Here is a 25,593-nt window from a genome sequence, read left to right as displayed (position 1 = left end):
ACGACGAAAGGGAGGCATGTCAGTGCCGACACAATTCTAGGACTCTCGGCGGAAACACAAACAGCTTGTGACAACACACTCCGTCACCATCACAGGGACGCAACACTTCACGGCATTGCACACGGAAACACTAGCAACAATAGAAAGAAACACACTACCCCCACAGGACACTGGTAAATATTAAAATACTAGATGTAAAATTATTAAGCAATGCAAGCTATAATACAAAAATTACTATTGAAAAATTTGAATGGAACATAATTTCCCGACAAAAATGTTTATCAACTTTCGCTACATCCTTCACCAAAAGATTGAAAAATAAAAGTTGCTTTAAGAGGAAACTTAGCAAATAAATATTATAAAATGTGTTGAAAACTTAAATTCTACATACTCAGCAGCAGAACTCGATTAAAAGGACTCAGAATATAATAACTGTCGCGCTTCATACAGGGACAGGTTCAATATCATAAAAAAATAATTAGAAACACACAAACACACACACACACACACACACACACACACACACACACACACACACACACACACACACACACACATATGATCAAACAAACAAACATACTCGGTAATTAAAGGTTAACATCAAATATTTAGTCACTAGTGACAAGAGTGACGCAACGCCAAACAAACATGATGGGAAGCAAACAAATGCAAAATACAGGCTAATGGGTGATGAGAGAGAGAGAGAGAGAGAGAGAGAGAGAGAGAGAGAGAGAGAGAGAGAGAGAGAGAGAGAGAGAGAGAGAGAGAGAGAGAGAGAGAGAGAATGGGTGGGGGGTTGTGTGTGTGTGTGTGTGTGTGTGTGTACGTGCTGGCACATGCGCAAATCGACGCCTCTTTGAGAACATATTCGTGTTGGGCGGGGAGAGAAAACACGGGATAAAACATCAAGAAAATGAGATAATAATGAGGAAGGGGTGGAAGAGAATACAATAAAGAGGATTAGAGTGCGAGAAGGGCAAACACACCGAGGGAGGGCGATGAAAGGGAGTGAGGAGGCGCCGGAAAAAGCGTTACAGCGTGTGAGGACATCAGAAAAAAAGGGGAGCGCGGAGGGAGGAGAGAGAAAAGGGATGGTAATGAAGGGTAGCTATGAATGTATACACACGAAGCGCTTCAAAGAGAACTCGGCGAAGAAACTCGAGGAAAAGTGGAGCGATTCAGAAAGGAAAATATACGAGTAGAGTACGACAGGAACAGTGGGAGGACAGGATCGCCATTCACCGGTACTACTTTCTTTACCTGACAGTTCGTTTGTGTGTCTGGGCTCATTTGGGTGTCTCTTAAACGTGGTGTCAGCACATTTTTTGTTAGTTTGTAGGTCAGTGAGTTTTAATGTTATTTTAGTTATGTATTTAGTTATGTATACAAGTCGCCAGGTCCTGACGGGATATTTCCGAGGGTATTAAAGGAGTTAGGTGATGTAATCAGTGACCCACTAACCGACATCTTTAAGATGTCGGTAAATACTGGCTATGTGCCGAGCCTATGGAAAGTAGCTAATGTGACGCCGATTTTTAAAAAGGGGGACAGGTCAGTTGCTTCAAACTATCGCCCAATTAGCTTAACATCGGTTATAGGGAAGATGCTGGAGTCCATAATAGCCAGGAACATTCGGGAGCATTTAGAGAAACATAGCTTAATTCACGACTCGCAGCATGGGTTCACAAAAGGTAGGTCATGCCTCACCAATCTCTTGTCCTTCTACAATAAAGTATTTGAGGCGGTTGACAGAAATGAAAATTATGATGTAATCTATCTTGATTTTAGTAAAGCGTTTGACAAAGTTCCTCACCAACGACTGTTGCTTAAATTACAGGCTCACGGAGTAGAGGGTAAAGTTTTGAACTGGGTCAAGGCGTGGCTTAGCAATAGGAAGCAAGAGTGCAAATCAATGGTAAAAGATCTGACTGGGGAGGTGGTACGGGTGGGGTCCCACAAGGTTCGGTATTAGGTCCACTTTTGTTTATTATTTATATCAATGACTTAGATACAGGAATTAGTAGTGATGTTAGTAAATTTGCAGATGATACCAAGATCGGTAGAGTAATTGAGTCGGATCAGGACGCTAGTATTCTCCAAGGTGAACTCAACAGATTATATGACTGGGCGGATAAATGGCAGATGGAGTTCAATGTAGGGAAGTGCAGTATTCTGAGTGTAGTTAGGAACAACCAATCACATAACTATAGCTTAAATGACACTCAAATAAGTAGGTCTGGCTGCGAGAGGGATTAAGGGGTCTAAGAGAGCTCTGATCTCCGTCCAAGGGCACAATGCATTCAAGCTAGAAATCGAGCTAATAGGGTACTGGTATTTATTTCAAGGAGCGTAAGCAACAGAAGCCCCGAAGTCTTCCTCAAACTATATTTAGCATTAGTTAGACCTCATCTTGACTATGCGGTTCATTTCTGGTCACCCTACTATAGAATGGATATCAAAATGTTAGAATCGGTGCAGAGGAGGATGACTAAGATGATTCAGGGGTTGAGAAACTTGCCATACGAGGAAAGGCTCAAACAGTTAAACTTGCATTCTCTAGAAAGGCGAAGGGTGCGTGGAGACATGATCGAGGTTTATAAATGGATGAAGGGCTTTAATAAGGGAGACATTCATAAGATTTTGTTGGTAAGAGAACCGGGTAGGACACGAAGTAACGGGTTTAAACTGGATAAATTCAGATTCAACAGGGACATAGGCAAAAATTGGTTTACTAACAGGGTGGTGGATGAGTGGAATAGGCTTAGCAGTCATGTGGTGAGTGCCAATACAATTGTCACATTCAAAAATAGACTAGATAAATTCATGGACAGCGATATTAGGTGGGGTTAGATACACGGGAGCTTAGGGTCAAAGGAGCTGCCTCGTACAGGCCTACCGGCCTCTTGCAGACTCTTGCGTTCTTATGTTCTTATGTTTTATATGATGATGATAATGTTTTCTTTATTAGTAGAACCATTATTATTGATTATATTGTTACAGTCCTTATGATTATCAATAGTAATGCTTGTAGTAAATATAACGAAAGAATATATTCATGTAATGATAAAAACTGATGAAAAAATAAAAGCAACATAAGATGAGCGGCAAAGGGAATGTTTCAGTTGGAAGAGGAGGAGGAGGAGGAGGAGGAAGAAGAAGAGAAGGACGAAGAGGGAAGGAAAACAAGGAGATGGAGGAGGGGAAGGGTGTATATTCTCAATTTCTCTACGGGTGTGTGGTCCCTGAGTGAACACGTTCCTCTGAAGCAGCGAAACTAGCCACGGGACGTTCTGGAAAATACTCCCATCGAGATTCCCACTCAAAATTTCTTATAGTGACTCCACCTAAACCCGAACCTAACCTAACCTGACCCCTTGATGAGTGGGCGCCACATACCCGTACAGAGAAGGGAAGAGTTGGCGCCACATATCCGTACAGAGAAGTGAAACACAGAGAAGGGAAGAGTTGGCGCCACACATCCGTACCACATATCAGAGAAGGGAAGAAATACAGAGAGTTGGCGCCACATATCCGTACAGAGAAGGGAAATGCAGAGAAGGGAAGAAATACAGAGAAGGGAAGAGTTGGCGCCACACATCTGTACCACATATCAGAGAAGGGGAGAAATACAAAGAAGGGAAGAGTTGGCGCCACATATCCGTGCAGAGAAGGAACATACACATGCGGGGGTTGCACGATTCAGGAAGTGGTAATGCAGGTCACCGTGTTCCTGTTAAGCTTTCGCCCTCGCAGTATTGGTGGAACAGATAACTGAAAGGTCACTCCCTGAGGCGCCTGGCACGAAGAGATGCAAACAGTCTGGCAACAGAAGTGCTTTGGCTCCTCGGAAGTAACAATGTAAATACGCATACCCAAGTACGAAGAGTCTATGAAATTATACTTATCATCTAAAAACGAAATTCTAAATACCAAAATGATGAAAATGAAACGATGATAGTGATGAAAAAAAATGGACGGAAATAGAGAACAAAGACAATAGGAAACTAAAAGATAAGCAAATAAAATGATGAAATGCTTTGAAAATGATGGAGAAAAGTAAAAATACACAAAAATTACACCATGAAAGGTAAAAAAAAAAAATCGAGAAACTAGACGAACTGCAAACAGTCTGGCAACAGGAGAAGTGCTTTGGCTCCTCGGAAGTAACAATGTACATTCTTTTTATATCTTTTATTTTTATTTTACAGCACATAAAGTAGCTCAAGGGCAAAAACAAATGAAAGAACGCCAGCTAAACACTGCTCCTGTAAAAGTAAAAAATGGCCGAAACGGAGGTCAGTTTCGGGTGGAGAGGTGGGATTGCCTAAGTCTACCATGCAAGCTTTGAAAATGTGGGAAACGACATGCAAAAGTGAGCTTTATGGTGATTAACTCGTGATCTGATACATAACAAAATGGTTATCTTTACATTAACAATTTCATCTACGTCTTTTCATCTAAAATCCGCCGAGTAATTTAGTTTATAATTTCATACGACTACATTTTCTAAGCTCATAATTAAATTTATCTTTCATAATTTGACTTGTAATTGAATTTGTGATATAGTGTGTTCCATTGTTCGTCCCTTCCGACCCCTCCCTTTGTGCCCGCTGCTGCTGCTAATGATTATGATCACGGTGATGCAATTGACGACGTGTGTGTGTGTGTGTGTGTGTGTGTGTGTGTGTGTGTGTGTGTGTGTGTGTGTGTAGCAACCTCCACCAGCACATTTTTACTGACGTTATGAAACTATATCATACGTTAATGCACACACCCACACACACACACACACACACACACACATGCGCGCGCGTGCGGAAATGAATCACGGGTCAGAATCGCTACTAATTACTCTTTGTTGTAAAATGTGGCGACCTGTTTGAAATGTTAGCCTTTCAAAACGTAACAACCGTATAAATGTATTTGCATCGGACGTATGACACCATCTGTCTAATTTCTCTATCCATTTTCCCAGTCAACTTTTCGGCTGTTACCTGTCCCGACTGTCAGTTTCCTAATTTATATCAGCAAAGGTGTTGACAGGTGCCCTGAGGTAAGCTTGACATGAAGCAAAAATTAGTCTCATTAAATGTGGAAATGTGAGAGAAAATAATTTTACCTAAAAATCACCAACATAATAAAGCACAAAGGAGGGAAGGAGAGGAGGCGAGGCAGAGAACGCAGCCGTGAAAAGTGACGAAGTGAAACGCAAGAGAAAAAGTTCGGGTAATTTATTAATTCACGAGAGCATACAAGATAAAAGAGGAGCCAAGAAAAATAAGAGCAAGAGGTGGAGCTCGGCGCGGCGGTGGACCGGAGAGGTGTTTTTTGCTTCCTGAGCTCATGTGCCGCTCATAATAATCGGCTTTTTAAGTGTGCGTTTAATCGTAATGTTCACCCTAATCTCCATCGTTATCTCTTTTTCAGTCTGTCACTCTATCTACCTATATGTCTATCTATTTATCTATCTACCTCTCCATCTGTTTATCTACCAACACAATAACCCTTTCCTCAACAAAGACTATATGGATGGCAATAACATGAACCTTAAAATATTATCTACTTGTTTCTGAGACTTCTGTGAGGTTCATAAGCTACAAATATTCTATGGATGGCAGTAATATGGATCTTACAATTCTCTCTAATTGTTTTTGAGACTGCTGCGCTGCGTGGCTGAGGCTCACAGTCATAACCAGCAAAGGCAGCACCGAACGACGCTTAGCTCTGGTGATCTACTCTGTTTCATAATAGAAGAGCAGACGCACGTACGAAGAGTCGATGAAACTATACTTATCATCTAAAAACAAAATTTTAAATGCCAAAATGATGAAAATGAAACGATGAGTGATGAAAACAATAAAAATCGGACCGAAATAGAGAACAAAGACAATAGGAAACTAGAAGATAAGAAAATAAAATGACAAAAAGCTTTGAAAATGACGGAGTAAAATAAAAATGCAAAAATTACACCATGAAAGGTAGAAAAAAAATCGAGAAACCAGACGAACAGACACGTATACAACATGGAACGGAATAGTAATGAAGCGAGCGAGGCGAACCAAATAAAAATGCGGACCGCGAGGCAACTGTTAGAAAGGGAAAGCAAAAAACGGCCCGTCTTACCGTGACAGGACAGACAGGCAGTAAACTCTCTCTCTCTCTCTCTCTCTCTCTCTCTCTCTCTCTCTCTCTCTCTCTCTCTCTCTCTCTCTCTCTCTCTCTCTCTCTCTCTCTCTCTCTCTCTCTCTCTCTCTCTCTCTCTCTCTCTCTCTCTCTCTCTCTCTCTCTCTCTCTCTCTCTCTCTCTCTCTCTCTCTCTCTCTCTCTCTCTCTCTCTCTCTCTCTCTCTCTCTCTCTCTCACTCTCTCTCTCTCTCTCTCTCTCTCTCTCTCTCTCTCTCACCCTCTCTCTCTCTCTCTCTCTCTCTCTCTCTCTCTCTCTCTCTCTCTCTCTCTCTCTCTCTCTTGGGCTGCAAAACTCCATCAGATATTCAGACGGGAAAACATAATCGAAAAACAGCATTACTATGAAAAAGAGCAGCTGGTTATCACTCAGACGGACATGCAGCGTCAGGCGGCCGTGATGGAACAGCGGTGAGGTGGGCGGCGGTGGCTGGCAGGTGAGGGAGAGGAGGAGGAGGAGGAGGAAGAGGATGTGGAGGAGGAGGAGTAGGCGGGGAGAGGAACCAGGGCGTGAGCAAGAGCAGGAACAGGTGGAGGAGAGGAGGAATATAAATGGAATAGGATGCATAGGACGAAGAGAAAGGTGACACGGAAAACAGGTGAAAAATAAATGAGGATGGAAGGAGGAAATGGAGAGAGAGAGGAGGAGGAGGAGAAGGAGGAGAAAGAGGAGGAGGTGAGTACAGAATAGGGAGTGTAGGAAGCGGAGGAAAGGGTAGCCAAGAGAAACGGTAAAAAAAAAAATTATATATCTTGATTTGTAGCTTTTAATTAAATGTTCTTTCGTATTGCAAGACAACTGTATTTATTATTGCTACTACTACTACTACAACACAGAGGCAAAATGTTCACTACAAAAGTACGAAATCTACGACTCACTTTTTTTCACGTCCAATCCAATCACACCTACTGTTCTCTCCCTTCCCTTTAACTTCCCTCGCTCTTCTTCCTCACCTGAGATATAAACAAGTCCATCGCTCTCTCCTCCCTCCCCCGCCCACCTTGCTTAATCCCCTTCCTCCCCCTTCAGCCGTGACCCTGACCCACTTCTATTTGAGTTACTGGGTGTCGACCTTTCAAACGAGGATGTAGTGTGTTAGTGTCATCGCTCGGTAGGAGGGCGAGGCGAGCGAGGAGGAGAAGGCGTTTGAAAGCTTATTCCGATGGCGCTTTGAAGGGAAGAGTTGAAGGCAGTATTAGGACGAATCTGTCAAATATGCGATTCGGTGCGGCTTTAAACCAGGTGTCGGGAGTGTGTAGGAGAGAGGGAGGGTGTGTATTAGAGTGAGAGAGAGGAAGAGCGAGAGAAAAAGAGAAAGAATGAGTGGAAGAACTAATTTCAGACAGGAGCGTAAGTGTACCAAAGGTGAGTTTTGTCCTCGCGAGATTAAAAAAGAGCGTCGCCGCGTATTCCTGGAGCCAGACACACGGCACTCAAGTCCACTCATAAAACATACGCTAATGCACGCTGCTGCACTCCAGGCTCCACTCCACACTACAAAGGCCACTCCATCAACTTTATGCTATTAGCTGCACACTAGATTATACTGGAGGAGGTAAAGCTAACACTAGTAAGCGAATAAATAGACTACGTAGTTTTATTGGTTTTGCTACTTCTACTGCTATTGCTACTACTGATATCACTACTGCTACCACTACCACTACTGCAACTTTAAGACAACTGCTTTTATATTTGCTACTACTACTACTACTTCTACTACTACGACTACTACTACTTTGATAATAGCCATTGACACTATTAAATGGACTCCCTTTCTCCTCCCTCCCTCCCCCTCATTCACTAATAAATCTGTCAAACAAATTAATGAACACAATTCACTTTGCCTTTATAACACACTATAACCTACTTTCCCCAACAAAGCAAACACACGCACAAATGCACACAAACAAACGCAAAAGCCGGAAAAGCACTTTATCCCTTCTTCGCATTGCACACCCAATCAATTCCTCACGAGCAAACAATGGAAGGTGCGATACGTGTGAAGTTACGACACACTTCACGCCACTCCACCACCACCACCACTTAACACCATCAGTCAACACAATACCGATACCCAAACCCACACACACGCACTCACACTCACACATGAACGCAACTCACAAAACAAGGTCATCAAATCCCAACCACTCAGCCACCCACCCATACCATGTCACACCACGCCACACCACGTCAACTCCATGCAATACAACATAATACCAATACACAACCCCCTCCCCCCCCCACACACGCCATCACACAGTCACAGTCACCAAAAGCCAGCCACTCATCCACACCTACACTACACTACGCCACACCAATGCAGGTCAAGCCACACCACGCCAGCAAGCCAGCCAGTTATTCCACACCACGAAACACAAGCAACTCGCCGGCATGGTCGTGCGTTCTCCTTAGGCTTGAAGGATCTGGACACGGATACTCCTTTGTCGCAGGGGCTTAACAAATGTGTGTGAGTGTGTGTGCTTGTGTGTGCGATGGGGGGGGGGGGGGGTTGAAGAGAGTTAGAAAGACAGACAAACATAGACAGTGGAAGGGCAGAAAAAGAGAGTTAGAAAGACAGGCAGACAAACACAGACACGTTGGGAGGGGAAAGAAAGAGACTAGAGAGACAGACAGGCAAACACAGAGAGTAGGAAAGGGGGGAGAGAAAGAGAGCTAGAAAGAAAGACAGACAGACACAGACAGGTAGGCAGACAAAAAGCGAGTGGGAGGGTTGTTGACTTGCATGACCACACACACACACACACACACACACACACACACACACACAGGTACACACACAGCAGCAGCGTTACCTGAGAACCCACAGGTAAGCTGCCCTGATCCATCCTTACGAGGGGTCGCGTCCTTTGTGGGCCGTCCAGAACATCCCTTTAGGAGGCTTGTGTGGGGCGAGGCGGGCGCTCAGGAGGAGGAGGAGGAGGAGGAGGAAGAGGAGGCAAAGGCAGATGAGGAGGAGGAGAGGAAGAGGAGGAGAAGGAGGAGGAGGAGGGAATTACGGAAAAGAGTGCGTGGGACAAGAAATGGGGTAAAGGAGGAAAGGTTAAAAATGAGGAGGTGGATAAGGATGCGAAGGAGGAAAAGGAGGGAGAGTAAAAAGACCAGGAAGAGGATGAGACGAAGAAGGTACAGGATAAGGAGGAGGAAGTAGGTATGGAATTGAGTGTGTGGGACGTGGAAAAAAAAAGATGGCAAGGAGAGAAGGTAAAAAACAACAAAAAAAAGGGAAGAGGGGGAGGAAGAAGAGGAAGAGGAGTAAAAAGGTCAGGAGGAGGGGGAGGAGGAGTTGAGGGTGGAAGAAGAGGAAAAGGAGTGTGAGGAGGGGGAAGAAGAGGGAGGGGAGGAAGAATAGGAAGAGGAGGAAAAAGGTCAGGAGGAGGGGGAGGAGGAGTTGAGGGTGGAAGAAGAGGAAAAAGAGTGTGAGGAGGGGGAAGAAGAGGGAAGGGAGGAAGAATAGGAAGAGGAGGAAAAAGAGCACGAGGAGGGGGAAGAGGAGGAGGAGCATGACCTAGTTTACTTTTTCTTTTGTACGTGTTTTCTTTGCATTGTATTCTCTTTACTTGTGTGTGTGTGTGTGTGTGTGTGTGTGTGTGTGTGTGTGTGTGTGTGTGTGTGTGTGTTTCTGCCTGTGGGTATTACGCACTATATTCCTCAACTCTTCGTCTTTGCGTACGTATGTTTGTCTGTGCTTTGTTATTTTGTGCTCCAGGGCTCAGTAAATAATGTCTGTTTGTTTGCCCCGCTGTGCTTGTCTGTCCGTCTGTCTGTCCGTCTGTCTGTATCTTGTTCAACATTACTGGCCCTCTTGTACCTCTCTAGCATTTATTTTTATTCTGGTCTCGCCGAAGTCTTACTAATTTTGTTCCGTCTCTGTGTCTTTTGCTAAGTGCCAGGTTTTATTTATTTTTATTTTTTTTATCAGTAGGTTTTGGATTGGTTCCTGAGCGGTGTTACTTGTTCACTCGTCTCTTTATTGATGGTTTGTTTTAGGAAAGTTGAGCTAAAATAAAATTAAGACAAATTGCAATCATTCCATTATCAAAATTGTACGAGAAATGAAATATAAATGAATAGCCACATCACAAAAAAATAAAAGCAGTAACCACCCATTCATTATTCAGAGCGACCACACTTTCACTGATAAGTTTATGAATTGACAGTCAACGTGGTCTAGTGGTCAACGTTCTTGGCTATCGCTCCGCGGGCCCAGGTTCGAATTCCGGCCCGAGTAGTCGACGTGCAGCTCATCCAGCTGTTCATCCATCCTTTCGGGCTGGACAATAAATGAGTACCTGGGGTAAACCTGGAGAAGGTAAACTGTGGCAATACCAAATTTCACATTGTCCCGTGTCTCGGGGTGACTGGTTGACATCTACCACAGTCTCTAAGCGTCTACGGATCAGAGATGAGCACCGCAGCTACGCGTGGCTATAACGTACCCACCCACCTTTACCTTACCTTTCGACCAGGAAGTTTAATGGCAACACTATGCTCCTCTAAGTACCTTTTGTTCTAATCACCTGAAGAAAGAGTAAAACGGAACGATGAAGAAGATAGGGGAACTGGGAAGGAAAGAAGACAGATTTGGATGACTGAGGAAACGGTAGCTATAAACAGACTCCTTTTCCCATTTTCCAGAACAAAAAAAAAAAAAATCCATACACCACAAACGAGAGGGAAGGGAATGAGGGAATAAGGGAACGAATGAGGGAATAAGTAATCGAATAAGGCAATAAAGGAACGAATAAGGAAATAAGTGACCTAATGAAGGAATAAAAGAACGAATGAGAGAAAAGGGAACAAGCCGACACGAACACCACAATCTCAGGAGCCAACGCCAGCGAATGAGGGGGGAAGGAATAGGGAATGAGGGAAGCGAATGAAGGAAGAGGGAAGAAGAACCACCACAAACATCCCAATCTCAGGAGGCGCCTCTACCACAACCGCCATCGAGTCAAACCCAAACATCCATTCCTGGCCCGACTCCTTGGACCCCTCAGGACCACGACGCTGCGTAATATATTGGAAACATTTCGCGCCAGAATGCGTTTTCGTGAACAACAGATGGCCATCTTTTGGGGGCACTAAATCCCGGTCTTAATATAGCGTAAATCAAACAAATGGACGGAGCTCAGGACAGACGGACCGTGAAGATGTGTGTGTGTGTGTGTGTGTGTGTGTGTGTGTGTGTGTGTGTGTGTGTGTGTGTGATGACAATAAAGGTAGGGTGGTGAAGTGTGTTCCAATAATGTTTCACACCTGTCCATTCGTCTGTCTGCCTGTCTGTCTGTCTCTCTTTTATAACACACACTCACACACACACACACACACACACACACACACACACACACACACACAATGCCGCCCATGATGAGAAGTGGTTCCGTGATTTATGGCAGGAAAGCGCCTCGGTACAGGTATACTTTCAGCTTGCCCAGGTAACTAAGCCACGAGTACCCCAAATACACCTGCCTCCTCCTCCTCCTCCCCCTCCTTCCTCCAGCCCAGCCAAACGCTCCCTCGTGACTCTCTACTGTAATCAGGAGCACACACACACATACACACAAACACACTCACACACGGAACAGAAGAAAGGGTTAGGGTTAGGCCTCTCCACGTTATGTTATAGTAGCACACTCCACTTCCTCCTTTGTGCAGAGAGCGTGACCTAAACAGCGTCAGAAGCAACAACAACCACAGCCCTTACAGCACAAGCCCTCAGCATCCCCTCCCCTCCCGAGCCCCCCATACCACCCCTAGCAGATGGAGCCCTTCTACCCCTTCTCTTCCCCCTTCTCTTCCTCCTCCAGACAATCAAAACGAGGCTTCATGCGTGTCTATCAACAGCAAACAACGTCTTCCACGAACACAAACATCTTGAGCCGCCACGCCCTAACACCGATGGGAAAACAAGGCGAGTGGGGGAGTGGGTAAGGATCTCTCTCTCTCTCTCTCTCTCTCTCTCTCTCTCTCTCTCTCTCTCTCTCTCTCTCTCTCTCTCTCTCTCTCTCTCTCTCTCTCTCTCTCTCTCTCTCTCTCTCTCTCTCTCTCTCTCTCTCTCTCTCTCTCTCTCTCTCTCTCTCTCTCTCTCTCTCTCTCTCTCTCTCTCTGTGTAATGCTCACTTTAATCCATCTGTAAGTGTATGTACATATGCATAAACACGCACACATTCAGAGGCTTACACACACACACACACACACACACACACACACACTTTTTTGTTGGTCAGCATCGTTACGCCTGGGAAAACGGATGGTATGTGGTTCATCCTGTGTGTGTGTGTGTGTGTGTGTGTGTGTGTGTCAATCAGTAGGTCACGAGCGAAACTCTCATCAAAGTCCATAAGCGAAACGATTAAACAAACAAACAAACAAACAAACAAACAAACAGACAGATACCAAGGAACAATAGGCAATACACAAGGGATGCACAAGTCTTAAGTAGAGCAACACACACACACACACACACACACACACACACACACACACACACACACACACACACACACACACACACAAGCAAACACTATCTGCCTCGTGTTTACCAGCTCAGGGAGTATTTTCGCAGCGCTAAATTAGAATCGAGGTAAGTTGAGTCTAAACTTTGTGTGGCTCGTCGCTTGTTGAGTCTCCCGAGGCCACGGAGGACAAGCCTTCATCTCCCCCTGAGGCTGGAGGGTCACGCGCTGCAGGAGGAGAAGGAGGAGGGGAAGGGTGATTGTGGAGGTGGAGGAAGAGGAGGAGGAGGAGAGGAAGAGAGAGTGGTTGTGGAGCTGGGGGAGTAGGGGAAGGGGTTAGTGATGGTCTTGGTTGTGGAGGATATGAAAAAAGGAAAAGAGGAAGAAGAGGAGGAAGAAGAGAAGTAGAAGGAACTGGAGGAGAAGGAGGTACAGGAGGAGTAATAGGATTAGGAGGTGGAGGATGAGATGGAGGAAGTAGGACAGCGAGGTGGTGGTGATGGTGGAGGAAGAAGAGGAGGAGGAGGAGGAGGAGGAAGAGGAGAAGAACACTCTCAGACAAGGCCTCGAGGTGTCGTCTCTCTGCTGACCTCTTTTCATATTTTCCCACTTGCATGATTCTCTTCCTTCTTTCTTCATTATTATTTTTCTTTCATATTGCGACGAAGCTAACTTTTTTTTCTATCACTGTTTCGGGAAAATAAATCTCTCCAGTTTTTTTTCCCTCCTTTTTTTTTCAAGAAGTCAAAATTCTACCCCTTTCCCACCTTTCATTTTGACTTCGATGGAAATGAAACTTAAGACTCCAAAAGAAAAGGGAAAAAAAAGAACAAAAATCTACCCTTTGAAGACTGAGTTTTACATCGGAGGTAATAATGTTGGTTCCTTCAGTCATCTTGCAGGTGCTGGAAGAAGAGGAGAAGGAGGAAGAGGATGATGAAGAAGAGGAGGAGGAAGAAGATGGAGAGGATGAAGAAAAAGAAAAATAAGAAGAGAAGGTGAAGGAGTAAGAAGAAGCGAAGAATGAATAATAGGAGGAGGATTAGAGCAAGGACGAAGAGGAGGACTTGAAGGAGGACGGAGACGAGGAAGAGGCCGAGAAGGAGGAGAACGAAAACGAGGACGAAGAGAAGGATAAAGAGACGAGGACGAAGACGAAAAGTAGGACGAGAAGCAGAACGAGGACGAGGACAAAAAGGACAACAACACGAGAACGAAAACAAGAGGGCGAAGACACGGGAAGAGAACCAGAACGAGGACGAGGACGAGGACGAAGACAAGGGGGAGGGCAGGCCGGCGTCAAGGGTTCCGGAGAAGTTAAGGGTGAGGCGGCTCTAACTTAGGGTGCATTAGTGGCACAGGCAGTCCATTTGTCGGGCCGCTGCCAGGGAGTGATATAGGCCCGTGTCCCGAAGCCTCCCAGTTGGCTGCGTTGGGGGTGGAGGTGATGGTGGTGGTGGTTGTAGTTGGGTGCATAAGGAATGGTTGGTGAGTGTAAAAATGTGTGCAGAAGTGTCGGTAATGAGGGTGGAGAGTGTGAAGAAGCGGTGATGATGGTGGTGGGCGAGGGTTTTGAAGCGGTGGTGATGGTAGAGTCTATGCAGAAAAGGTAGGTGGTGATGGTAATGATAGTGGTGATGGTAGAGTGTGTACAGAAGAGGTAGGTGGTGATGGTAATGATAGTGATGGCGATAAGAGACGGTTAACAGTGAGAAGTGTGATAGTTGGTTGAACAGTGGGAGAGAAACGGCAGGTGATGGTGCTTTTGAAAACGGAAGAAGGCTAAGGTTGACGGTGGGTAGAGCCAAAGCAGTGTTGAAGCAAAACCTAATAAAAATGTGATGCTAGGCCTAAAAATATATGTCTATCTAACGTGCCTCATGATTGCTCTTCACACGCCAGAGTAAAAACAGACTGGAAAAACATCGACTTTAAATTCTGGATAAAAAAAAAAGTTCGTGACAAATATTTTCGTCTCGTATTTACGTTGAACAAGTTTCCCACACGGGGGGCGTTTCTTTCCTCCTGCGAGCCGTCAATACTTGTTTCGTTCAGGATAGAGGGAGAGAGAGAGAGAGAGAGAGAATTCCTTGGAAGAAACAATAGCAGGCAAATTCTTTCAATCCCGTAATTCTCTCTCTCTCTCTCTCTCTCTCTCTCTCTCTCTCTCTCTCTCTGCTCAACACACACACACACACACACACACACACAAACACGAACATTCACTAGCAACAAAATGAATAATAAAACATTTGTCTGGGTCCCATCGTTCCTCTTCACTCTGTCGGATACTGTACGTGAATACATGATGAAATTTCAGTTACATATATACTTATTTTACCAGTACCTTCACCCTGTCCCCTCCCCAACCTATAACCCCTTCACATATTCCCTCCACTTCCCTTCCCTTCCCTTACCCCTTCCTCCTCTCCCCTTTACACCTCTGCGCTCACGAACATCGGTGCAAACAGTAACTTTTCTGGGATAACGGCGACGTGTTTATTTTTCCATTTATTTCTCGCTTAACTTGGCACTCCATATCTACTACATAACACGGAGGCGGCGCGGGGCAGGGCAGGAACTCATCTCAGCCTGTGTGTCAGCGGAGTATAGGAGACAAGCAGCCAGGGAGGGAAAAAATCGGGGCGAGATGAAGGGGTAGGGGAGGTAGAAACAAGGGGAGATGGAGAGAAAGAGGGGGGGAGGGGAGAGAGAGGGAGGGGTGGTGAGAGAGGATGAGTGGCAACGAAAAGGAGAAAGGGAAGGGAAGGAGGGAGACAATGGTGGAAGACAGAGAAAAACAGAGAAAGAGAGAAACAGAGAAAATGAGGAAGGGAGGGAAAGGAAGACACAGGGAGGGAGGTAGAAAGATACGGTACGAGTGAAAACAAGGACGAGAGAGGGACGGGATGCAAAGGAGGAGAGGCAACGACGGAGGAAGCGAAAGGGAGGAGATGAGGGGGTGGGGTCGGGGGTGAGTGAGGGGTGCCAGAATCGTCCTAATTATGCACGACAATACTGGAGTCCAATTAAAACTTCTCTGTTATAATGGCGGTGAGAGGCGGGCGGGGGAAAGCCTGTTGTTGAGGGCGAGGACGGGAGGAGCACGCAGACTGTCTTGAGGAGGAGGAGGAGGAGGAGGACGAGGAGGAGGAGTGAGAGCTGGAGGAAGGACGGTAAGGTCATGGAAGCTGGCAGAAGGAGGAGGAGGAATAGGAGGAGGAGGAGGAGGAGGAGGAGAAGGAGAAGGAGCAGGAGGAGGAGGAGGAGCAGGAGGAGGAGAGATGATTACAGGCAAATTAATTGATGCTTTGAGGATTCCCAGAACAAGGTGAAAGAGGCCCCGAGCTCGACAAATGTTTGGCAGAGATACAAGTTTTGAAGGACGAGTTGCCGACATGACCTACTCACTATTCTGCATGTTAATTTTTACCTTTCTTTGCTATCTATTTTTTCATTCTGTATCGTTCACCCTTATTCCTTTTCGCATTTATTTTCCTCCTCCTCCTCCTCTTTTTTGTCACGCCCTTCTCTCCGTTTTATCTTTTCTACCTACTTCTTCATCCTCTTTCCTTCACCTACCTTCCTTCCTGCACTTCTTTTCTCCTCCTCCTCCTCCTCCTCCTCCTCCTCTTTTTATCACACAACGACAGCTTTCACTCCATTTTATCTTCTCTTCTACCTACCTCTTCGTCCTCTTTCTTTCACATACTTTCCTTCCTACATTTCTTTCTTTCTCGTCGTCTTCCTCATCCCCCTCTTCTTCTTTTTATCACGCCACAACAGCCTTATCTTCTCCGTTATATCTTCTCTCCTACCTACTTACTCATCCTCTTTCCTCCACTCCCATTTCTTCCTGCATTCCTTTCTCCTTATCGGCCTCCTTCTCCTCTTTCCTTTATCTACTTTCCTTTCAGCATTTATTTTTCTCCCCCTCCTCCTCCTTCTCTTTTTATCACACCACGACAACTTTCTCTCCGTTTTATCCTCTTTTCTACCTGCCCCTTCATCCAGTTTCTTTCATCTATATACTTTCTCATCGTCGGTCTTCTCCTCGGCCTCCTTCTCCTCACTCCCTTTATCACGGAACGACAGCCTTCTCTTCGTTTTATCTTCCTTTCTACCGATATCTTCATACTCCTTCCTTCGCCTACTTTCCCTCCTGTATTTCTTTCTCCTCCGTCGGCCTCCTTCCGTTCACCTACTTTCCTTCCTGCATTTCTCCCTCCTCATCGGCCTCCTCCTCTTCCTCCTCCTCCACCCTCTATCACGCCGCGACAGCCTTCTCCTCTCCGCCCCACGTTACGACGCCAGCGGGAACATGATGGATTCCGCCTTTTAATCTTATATAAACAAGTCTTTCCCGAAATTCAAGGGAGGCGTGAGGCATAAATCCGGCCGGGCGATAATTCACAGCACGTAGCGAGATTTACGATCGCTTTAATATGGCGTCGCGTTTCATGCTGCGAGAAAATGCTCTGAATGTGAATCGCAGAATTTACTTGTTTTTCTTTCCCGCTCTTCCCGTCCTTCCCTTCTAGGCCCCGCATTGTGCTACGGCGCACTCGAATTTCAAATAAGGAGAAAAAAAATGTCGGGATTCTAATTAAGACTTCAGCTAAACCAACAAAGGCAGAACCATGCAAACTCTTTACTGCTGCAGCGAACAGTAGCCGCCTAAGCAGGTCGGCAAATAACCACGCGAGCGAGCGGGCGGCGGGCAAGCAGGCGAGCATGCAGGCAGGCAGACACAAAAGCGCGTAGGCAGGCAGGAAGACAAGCATGAAGGCAGGCAGTGAAGCAGTAAGGAGGCTTGCTGGGAGGAGAGCAGCCCCTTCACATCCTCCTCTCCCCTTCCCTTCCCTCCCCTTCCCCCTCCCTCCTTACATCAGTGGGCAAATAAGCATGAAAGCAGGCAGTGAAGCAGTATGGAGAGCAGTATAGGTTTGCTGGGAGGGGAATAGGCAGAATAAGCAAACATTCAGATATTAAAGTAGCCAGTGAAGGAGTATGGGGGGGTTGGCAGGGAGGGGAATAAGCAGGGAGTAAGGAAACAGGTATTTAAACAGGTAGTGAAGGAGTATGGGGGGGTTGGCAGGGAGGGGAATAAGCAGGGAGTAGGCCGACAGGTATTTAAGCAGGAAGTGAAGTAGTATGGGGGTTTGTTAGAAGGGGAATAAGCAGGGAGTAAGCAGACAGGTATTTAAGCAGGTAGTGAAGCAGTTTGGGGGTTTGTTAGAAGGGGAATAAGCAGGGAGCAAGCAGACAGGTATTTAAGCAAGTAGTGAAGTAGTATGGGGGGCTGGCAGGGAGGAGAATAAGCAGGGAGTAAGCAGAGAGGTAAGTATTCAAGTAGACATAAAAGCAGTAACGTAGATGTGGGGTGAGGGCGAGTAAGTGATGAACAAGCAGGGAGAGAGGCAAGTAGGCGAGTAGCAGGCTTTTTTTCTGCACTCTTTTTGTTGCCCTTGAGCCGTCTCCTTTGTTATAAAAAAAAAGCAGGTTGGATATATACGATAGGACGCAAGCACTTAGTAGGACGTGTTAGGAAGCAGAGGCAAGTAGGTGAGTAGCGGGCTTTTTTTTTCTCTCTGCACTCTTTTTGTTGCCCTTGAGCCGTCTCCTTTGATGTAAAAAAAAAAAAGCAGGTTGGATATATATGATAGAACGTGCACTCAGTAGGACGTGTTAGGAAGCAGGGAGACAGGCAAACAGATATGGATAACGATGACCGGATGGATAGGTGAACAGGTGGGTCAAAAGGCAGCTGGAAAACTAGGTCAGAAGGCCGGAAGGGAGACAGGCACGCGAGTAGCAACTAGATGGGAAGGTCGGCAGGAAGGTCAGTACGCAGAAACAAAAAAAACATAACAGGTAGATAGAGAGAATGTGATACAGATAATTTGACGGACAGGCTCGCTAACTTCATGGCAGGCTAAGGTTTACTGGGGATGCTTAGGTCGACATTATAAGACATTTTCGCTTTTCATATCAGCTATTTCTAAAGGTCAAAGAGGGGGTCAATCAGGTTTTAATGAGTGTTTCTTTAGGTTCACGGTACAGAAGAAGGATACAACTACCACCAGGGCCATAAAATTAATCCTGGAAATGCCCCAAACTCCTACGAAAGCCTTGTCAAATATGTGAACTTGGGCGACGAAATGTTTAGTAATACGGCTCTTATGCTACAAATCTCCCCAAGCTGTTCTTCCCGCCATTAGCTAATAGAGTAAGCTGGCGATGATCGGTGAGGCAGGTGTAATGAGGTAAGTCGTACACCCACCACCACCAATACCTCCACATCGACCTCCACCTCCGCACTCTAAACACCTCGCCCACGCACCCTTCAACCCCTGGCGACTTATGTGACCTTGTTGTATCATTCACGTGGAAATATTAAAGCACGGAGTTGCATCTCTTTTATTATAATCTAGGATGCTATGTGCTAAGCCAAAGCCGGATGCATGAAGCAGTAACAGATACGCAGTACTTTTGTCGGGTACTGTTTTGTTTGGTATAATACACACGGCAGCAGCGGCGGACTGAATATTTATTAACGCTAAATAATGTAAAGCGACTGTGATGTACTTTGTCGCTCTATTAAAAATTTAGTCCATTAGTTCACGACAAAACGGCCGCATCGAGAAGGACATTGTATTTTTTTTTTTTTTCATTTAAACGTGTGCTGGTGCTGCTGGTGCTGGTGCTGGTGCTGCTCCGCGTTATGATTTAAGATGTTGACTTCATCCAATAATTAACACTATTTTCGGAGCTGCCTGCTACCACGGCTCGGGGCCTTTGATCGCCTAGTCATGTTTTTCAATTAAACGCGGCTGTCATATGTTACCGAATGTCACAGGTACAAGCTTCCTCTTTTTACTCAGTACTGCCGCACAACCATTTATCAAAGAATTTCATCACGTATCGATTGACAGCCTCTGATGGGGATGGTGGCGATAGCGGTGGTGGTCGTGGTGGTGGCGATGGTGGTGGAGGTGGTGGTGGAGGCTAGGTGGTAGTGGTGGTGGTGGTGGTGGTGGAGGTGGTGGTGGAGGTTAGGTGGTGGTGGTGGTGGTGGTGGTGGAGGTGGAGGTGGTGGTGGTGGTGGTGGCGGCGTTAGATTTCCATTATTACCAAATAACAGACTATCATTTGTCGGGCAATAGGCTGTTCCACCCATCCACACCCACTTAATCCACTTATCCACCTCGACCCAGCCTTTCACACCCTTGTACACCCAGTTAACCCACCTCTCCACCTACCCCCACTCTTCAACACCCACATAACCCACCTCTCCACCTCACCCCACCCATCCACACCCACTTATCCCATCCCTCCACCAACCCCACCTTTCTCCACTCAACCACACCCACTTAATCCATCTCTCCACCTACACCCACCCTTCCCCACCCTTCCACACCCACTTTACCCATCTCTCCACCCCACCCTACTTCCCCTCCTTCAGGCTTGCCAGGGGGGTGAGGGGGAGGGGTCAGGGAGGTGGAGGCGCTGAATGAACTTGTGACACAGTTAGGCGAGAAGTGCGTGGCGTATTGTTCCTCGCCGCGGCCTCTCTGTTCCTCTCGACACACCCCAGCGGGAGGGAGGTCGCGGCGGAGGTCGTCAGGTCCCCATCAACACACACATTTCAGGAGTCACGTCGTCGCCACAAGCCCTTTCACTTCCGCGTATTCCGCCGACAATGAAAACGCCTCTCCTCGTGGGCTGGCAATCCAGTGTGACAACAATGGATTAGGACCGTCATATATTGTGTTCCCGCCCTTCCTATACCCCCAACTTGGCGTCTCGATTTCCTTTCCTCCCTCGTTCCCTCTCTCTTTCTCTCTCTCCCATTGCCGTCAGCCTTACTTATCTCCCTCTCCCTCATTCTCTCGGCTGCCCATATCGCCCTTCTTCCCTCCACTTGGTCTATCTATCTCCCTTCTATCGCTCCCTATTTCTCTTCACCTACTGCCCCTCCTGGCCTCTATATATTCTCTCCCTCCCTTCTACCCTATCTTTTTCTCTTTTTCTCCCTCATTCTCGCCTTTCCTTTCCCACTTGTACTCGACCTCCATCCCTCCTGCCCTTCAATCTCTCCCTATATTCTCCGTTTTACCTACTTCTTCCGCCCCTCCTCCCTCGCGGTCTCCCTCACCCTCGTCTTTTACCCCTTCCGTTCTCCCTCCTAAGCAAAACCAGGTGTAAGAGGAGGCCGTAAAAAGCGAGGCAGAAGCAGATAGGAGAAGAGAAAGAAAACAGGATGCTTAGGAATAGGAAGAGAAGGAGAAGGAGGACGGAGACTTGGAGTATAGGCGAAAGCAGAACAGAGCAGGAGACGCCGCCACCTTGGTCACCTCTCCATCTCCGGAACGAGCGCGCCGCCCCGCTACGCTCCTCCCCAATTAGGTGCATATTACCGGCGTGGCGGGATAATTGCACCTGCAGCCAGATGCCTCTCCTGCCGACGACGGTGCTTCACGACCTCGGCTGGGGAGGCAACGCGACCTAATTCGTGTCGAGGCAGCTGCGTCGGGAGCCACAACACACCTGCCTCACCACCTCATTACTCGCTCCGCTGCGCCCTGCTTCCTGCCCCGACCACCCTCACCTCCCGTCCTCACCCTTGTCCTTGTCTCTGCTAACCCTCGCCACCCTCATCACCGTAACCACAGGATCCACCTTAGCAGGGCGTGTGGCTGTGATTTTCTTGCTCTCTTTCCTTCCCTTCTTTGTCCTTATCCTTCGTCGCCTTCACCACCCTCATCAACGTAACCACAACCTCTGCAATAGCTGTGTCTGTGTCTGTGGTTTTGTTCCTCTTCTCCCACGACGCTACATGGTTTCTGGGCCTCTCTCCCTCCCTTCCTTGTCCTTGTCCTTGCTACCCTCACCATCCTTATCGCCGCAACCACAGCCTCCACCATGGCTGTGTCTGTGTCTGTGGTTTTACTTCTCTTCCTACGACGCCCCATGCTTTCTGGGTCCTTTTTCCTTCGTTTGTCCTTACACTCGCCACCCTCCTTGCCCTGATCGCAGCAACCACAGCCTCCACCAAAGCTATGTCTAGGTGGTTGTGCCTTTTTTCTTCTATTATGATATGTCTTCCTTTCTGACGTACTCTCTCAACCTTACGCCTTCATTTTTATAGCTTCTCCGCTCTCTCAACACACAACGCCGCAGCCATAGCCTTCCCAAAAGCTATGTCTATGGGGTTGGGCTTCTTTTCCTACAACGCGTCTTGCCTCCTGGCCTACCCCTCAACCTTACGCATTCATCTTTATAGCTTCTCTACTCTCACAGTACTCAACGACGCACCCACAGCCTCCACCAAAGCTCTGTCCGTCTGGGTGGTTGTGATCCTACTCTCCACCCACAGCGCCGCCTCTCCACCACCCCCGCCGCTTCTCTATCCCTTCGCCGCCGCCTCTCCACCACCGCCGCCGCCTCTCCGCCTCCTCCCACTCGAGTGTTTGCCGCGGATTAAGGGGCGGCGGGGCGGCAGGTCTGCGGGGTGGCGGGGGAGGTGAAGCTTCCCGTCGGATTGGGTCCAGGGCGTCGGGGATGCGGCTCGCTGGTACGTGAACATGGGGTGATGATTATGATGGTGATGGTGGTGGTGAGGGTGGTGGTGGGGGGGGGGCGGCGGCGGTGGTGGTGGTAGTGGTGGTGGTGGTGGTGGTAGTGGTGGTAGTGGTGGTGGTGGTGGTGGGGGTGGTGGTGGTGGTGGTGGTGGAGTGTGTGTGTGTGTGTGTGTGTGTGTGTGTGTGTGTGTGTGTGTGTGTGTGTGTGTGTGTTGTGAAATTACAATATGCGTCAGAGGTAATACTTTAATACTCTTCAGCTCTTTGATGCATTATCTTTCTTATTTGTGATGGAAAAAAAAAAAAACAGCAAAAAAAAAAGAAGGAAAACGACACTGCAGCTAAGGGGTCAATACTCTTCTCTTTATCTTATTTTCTATTTTTGCTTATACTTCTCCTCTTCCTCCTCCTCCTTGCTTTTCCTTTCCCTTTCTTTAACCCTTCAATCCTCACGCTCCCTCTCCTCTTCTCCTTCACTGCCTTACCCAAAATCCATCAAGCCATCCTTCTCCTTTTACACGCCTTCCCCTTCTCTCCCCTACACTGCTACCCTCATACATCCTTCTAAAGTCTAAACCCTTCACCTTTCTCTCCTTTCCTCCCTTCTATACATCCCTCTAAACCCTTCTCCTTTCTCTTTTTCACTTCCTTTCCATACATATTTTTAAACACTTCTCTTTTTCTTTCTTCCCTTCCCTTCCATGCATCTCTCTAAATCATCCTCCTTTCCCTTTTTCCCTTCCATTACATATATGCTATTAAACCCATCTTCTCTTCCTTCCTGTTTCCCCTTCTTTGTCACGGCCTCTCTTCCTTTTCCCGTCCTTCTAACCCTTTTTTCCATCCTATCTTTTCCCCTCCCTCTTACTCGTTGTCACGCTTACCCATATTTCCCCTATAAACCCTTGCCCCCCATCCTCTCTTCCCTCATATTCGTTGTATCACGTTTTCCCAGTTTCCCCAAAAGCTCTTCTCCCATCCCACCTCAGTTCTAAAGCCCCAATCACCTCTCCTCCCCCTTTCTCTCTTCCTTTCTTTTACGCACCATCCTATTTCTTCTTCCTAATACTTCCTCTTCCTCCTCCTATACAAATCTCCCATCACCTCATTTCTCATACACCTCCTTCCCTTTCTTCCATCTCTTCGTTGACGCAACTTCTTTTCTCTCCTACGTAATACTTCCTCCTACTCCTCCCCCTCCTCCTCGTCCTCCTTCTGCTGCTTCTAACCAGCTTCTTCCCTCCTCCTTCTGCTGCTTCTCCTTCTCCTCTTCCTTCTCCCCCTACCTTCACCACCCTCACCGCCGCGTTCACAGGCTGGTGTCCGCATTCAAGGCCTCGCCCACGCCTCCCTCCCTCCCTCCCTCACCATCGTGGCCACAGACGTTTTGGAATTGCCGCTAAATTGAATCACTCATTTCCCCAAATATGCAAAAGTAATCACGGTCGTAATGGCCGCGGGAAATTGCTCTGAGCGCGGCCAAATAAAAGAGAGAAAAGCGCTGGAAGAGGAGAAGAAATAGCCCAACAGCGAGACCTTCTGATGCGCATTTCCCGTGGACAAAGAGAGATTATGAAATTATGATGGGGTAAATATGCCGCCGAGGAATTTTTATCTTCCCTTCTTCTCTCTATATTTTTTTTTATTCCTCTCTCGCTCTTTTGTCCACTCGCATCGTCGTCGTTTGTTTTGATTTGTTCCATTGGTGGGTATTTTTTTTTTCTTCTTTTCTCCTTTTATTATTTCCTCTTTCCTTCTTCTACATTTTTTCGTCTCTCTCTCCCTCTCTCTTTCTTTTTTTTCTTTCTTTCTCGCCCAGTCCCATCGGCGCTTGCTTTGTTTTATTCTCTTATCGGCAGGTATTTATTTATTTTTCATCTTTCTCTCAGTTTTTCACTCACTTTTCTATATATATTTTTTCTCTTCTTCCTCTCTTTTTTCTATTTTAAGCGGCTCACAGACATTCCCGGTCCCGGTCCCGATTGTTCTCGATCACTCCCGATCAGCCAAACGGGACCTGACCGCCGGCAAAATTAGGAATATTCCCGGGACCGTAAATCGCAGGTGTACGGAGGCGTTCATCACCACAATGAAGAATGGACGCCTCCTCTTATTTGACCTTCACGAAGTTTGCTGTTAATAATCTATGCTTTCGTAGTCAAAGTTCAACGCACTGTTGACTATCTTAACCTCTCTCTCTCTCTCTCTCTCTCTCTCTCTCTCTCTCTCTCTCTCTCTCTCTCTCTCTCTCTCTCTCTCTCTCTCTCTCTCTCTCTCTCTCTCTCTCTCTCTCTCTCTCTCTCTCTCTCTCTGTATATAATTATTTCAGTCAGGATGTTTTGTTTTTGACTCAGTCCACGCCCAGTGCCTTGCAGGGTGGTAGTGGTTTTGGTAGTGGTCAAGAAGGTTTAAGGATAGGCAGGTAGTTAAATAGTTAGTTTAATAGCTAGTCGAACAGCTAGTTAGATTAGCTGGTTAGATATTTAGTTAGTTAATAGTTAGTTGATCAGTCTTCTTTTCAATATTTTGTGTTTTTATCATATTTTGTTGTGTTGATCCTGTTTTTTTATATTATCCATTTTTGGTGTCTTATTTACATTTTATCCTTTCTTTTTTGCTCTTTTTATATCATTCATTTTGTTATGTCCCCATAAAAGACTCACCCATAATTAGGTTGATGATGTTAGGGGCGAAAAGTGAATGATGGGTGTTTGCATTTTATTGTATTAATATTTATTTTTACTAAATTTCATTTACTTATTTAATTTTTTTATTTATTTATTTTATTTTATTTATTAATTAATTTATTCTATTTTGTTTTGTAAGTTTTATTTTCTTTTTATTTTATTTCTTATTGGTGCTTTTTTCTTTCCTTTTTTTTCTTTTTTACATAATTTTATTGCTGTTCTTTTTCTCGATGTTGGTTTTCTTTTTCGATGTTTTTTCTCATTTATATCATCCTTTCTTGGTGTTCTTTGTTGGTCTGGGTGAGCCTCTTACCTCCGAGAAGAGACCCACCTATAATTTTGGCGATGTTGATGTTAGGGCCGAAAGGTGGATGATGTTTGTTTTCTTTTCTCGATATTGTTTCTATATTTTCCTTAATTTCTTTTTTTCTATTTCTACATTATTTTTGGGGTGTTCTTATTACATTATCTTTTTTTTATGTTCTTTTTATAATTTTTTTTATACATTTTTTGGTCGTCTGGTTTAGTCTGGATGATCCGTGTGTGTCTTATGCTTTCCTCGATGTTGTTTTCTAAGCTATCCTTTTTCCGGTGTTCTGTCTTACATTATCCTTTTTTGTCCGGTTCTAATTTCATATTATTCTTTTCTTGTGTTCATTTTCAT

General features: G+C 46.1%; 1 protein-coding gene across 1 annotated transcript in view; it reads right to left on the bottom strand.

Annotated features, from left to right (window-relative positions):
- The window catches only part of LOC126999139 (protocadherin Fat 1-like), a 62,896-nt gene that overhangs the window by 15,411 nt on the left and 21,892 nt on the right, over window positions 1-25,593 (bottom strand). The window lies entirely within an intron of this gene.

The sequence above is a fragment of the Eriocheir sinensis genome, chromosome 16 (assembly GCF_024679095.1).
Source record: "Eriocheir sinensis breed Jianghai 21 chromosome 16, ASM2467909v1, whole genome shotgun sequence".
Lineage (NCBI taxonomy): Eukaryota > Metazoa > Arthropoda > Malacostraca > Decapoda > Varunidae > Eriocheir > Eriocheir sinensis.
This window is presented reverse-complemented; position numbering and strand designations above follow the sequence as displayed.